A 2,594-nucleotide genomic window follows, 5' to 3' on the forward strand; every position below is an offset into this window, starting at 1 on the left:
AACAAGAAAATCCAGAAAAACGCATTTCAAAAAAGTTATAAATTGATTTGCATGTTAATGAGGGAAATAAGTATTTGATCCCCTATCAATCAGCAAGATTTCTGGCTCCCAGGTGTCTTTCATACAGGTAACGAGCTGAGATTAGGAGCACTCTCTTAAAGGGAGTGCTCCTAATCTCAGCTCGTTACCTGTATAAAAGACACCTGTCCACAGAAGCAATCAATCAATCAGATTCCAAACTCTCCACCATGGCCAAAGAGCTGTCCAAGGATGTCAGGGACAAGATTGTAGACCTACACAAGGCTGGAATGGGCTACAAGACCATCACCAAGCAGCTTGGTGAGAGGGTGACAACAGTTGGTGCGATTATTCGCAAATGGAAGAAACACAAAATAACTGTCAGTCTCCCTCAGTCTGGGGCTCCATGCAAGATCTCACCTCGTGGAGTTTCAATGATCATGAGAACGGTGAGGAATCAGCCCAGAACTACATGGGAGGATCTTGTTAATGATCTCAAGGTAGCTGGGACCATAGTCACCAAGAAAACAATTGGTAACACACTATGCCGTGAAGGACTGAAATCCTGCAGCGCCCGCAAGGTCCCCCTGCTCAAGAAAGCACATGTACAGACCCGTCTGAAGTTTGCCAATGAACATCTGAATGATTCAGAGGAGAACTGGGTGAAAGTGGTCTCAGATGAGACCAAAATCAAGCTCTTTGCCATCAACTCAACTCGCCGTGTTTGGAGGAGGAGGAATGACCCCAAGAACACCATTCCCACCATCAAACATGGAGGTGGAAACATTATGCTTTGGGGCTGTTTTTCTGCTAAGGGGACAGGACAACTGCACCGCATCAAAGGGACGATGGACGGGGCCATGTACCGTCAAATCATGGGTGAGAACCTCCTTCCCTAAGCCAGGGCATTGAAAATGGGTCAAATACTTATTTCCCTCATTAACATGCAAATCAATTTATAACTTTTTTGAAATGCATTTTTCTGGATTTTCTTGTTGTTATTCTGTCTCTCACTGCTAAAATACACCTACCATTAAAATTATAGACTGATCATTTCTTTGTCAGTGGGCAAACGTACAAAATCAGCAGGGGATCAATTACTTTTTTCCCCCACTGTACATACATATATATGGAAAAGAAACATTACAAGTATAAATCACAATAAGATGTAATAAGGTACAGATAAACAAAGTGTAATAAAATGTGATCTGTTTGAAAATGCAGGGACGTCACTGGAAAAGATGATGTCTGGATGGCAGCATATGTTGCTCCAAAATGTGTACATCTCTTCTGCAAAAATGGTGCCCTCACAGATGTGCGAGTTACATGACAGACAGACAGACAGACACTCGCACACACTGTCACACCCACACACACACTTTCACAGAGAGACATATACACACACACACACACACACACACACACACTTTCACACAGAGACAGGCACACACACGTACAGACACACACACTAACTTTCACACAGAGACAGACACACACACACACACACACACACACATACATACATACATATGGAAAAGAAACAATACTTTTATAAATCACAATAAGATGTAATAAAGTACAGAAAAACTAAATGTAAGAATGTGATCTTTAATACACACAAATATGTATGGCTGGTCGGATGCGTCTTGGACTCGGGTTCCTCTTCATTACGTATAACGCTTTTGCCTTTTGCTAAAGCTTTCCGTGGAGGGGATCGTGGGTGAGTTTGTACCATTCTTGGGGGGCTCTGCCTTGTTGGGGCGGAGCTGTGATCCAGGTGAACAGCAGATCGGGCATAGGTGGGCATGTGGGCAGAGGAGTAGGAAGGCCGGTCAAGCAAATAAGCTTGCTAAGGTACGCAGCAGCAGCAAGCAGCCCCCCCATCCAGCCAGCCAGCCAGTCTGGCTGGCAGTGACTGAGTGGTTGACAGACGGCAAGCAACGGAATGTACGTGCTCTGTGATGTCATAGCAGTCAGCTGAGAGAGGCTCGTGATGTCATCGCTGAGCTGGCTGGCTGGCTGGCTCTGTGTGTGTGTGTGTCTGTGTCTGTCTGTTTTTCTGTTTGTCAGTCTGTCTGTCTGTCTCTCTCTCTCTCTCTCTCTCTCTCTCTCTCTCTCTCTCCCTCTCAATTCAATTCATTTGTATTGTCAAAGCAATTGGACATACATACATACATACATACATATATGTAGCGTAAGGTACACTTATACATTTCAATTAAAGAAGTGAATTCATAGTATCACCTTATCACGAATCCTGGAGTCTTGTAGAACTCAATTTCTGTAATAATTGGACGCAGACACCAATTCCAAAGATATAAATTGTCAAATTTATTTAAAAACAAAGACTAAATGTAGCACTACACTAATTATACAAAAGGGAAAAACTAATTAAAATTCAACTCTAGATCAACAAATCAAAGACAAATCACTTCCGTGACCAAATCAAAGACCATGGGATCCCATAGGATAACACACAAATCGTTAAACAAAAAAGGTTATAAACACATTGACTACAATACCGGTTAGTAATTCTAGGAATCACTAAGAAACAGTTGAAAGTGCTAAATTGCAGT

General features: G+C 42.6%; 1 non-coding gene across 1 annotated transcript; it reads left to right on the top strand.

Moving 5' to 3' along the window:
- The first annotated feature begins 1,666 nt into the window (after nucleotides 1-1,666).
- Nucleotides 1,667-1,781, top strand: LOC136729263 (U5 spliceosomal RNA). Its single transcript, XR_010808876.1, has one exon. It is a non-coding gene; the product is annotated as a U5 spliceosomal RNA (small nuclear RNA).
- The last annotated feature ends 813 nt before the right edge of the window (nucleotides 1,782-2,594 follow it).

The sequence above is a fragment of the Amia ocellicauda genome, unplaced genomic scaffold, assembly GCF_036373705.1.
Source record: "Amia ocellicauda isolate fAmiCal2 unplaced genomic scaffold, fAmiCal2.hap1 HAP1_SCAFFOLD_30, whole genome shotgun sequence".
Lineage (NCBI taxonomy): Eukaryota > Metazoa > Chordata > Actinopteri > Amiiformes > Amiidae > Amia > Amia ocellicauda.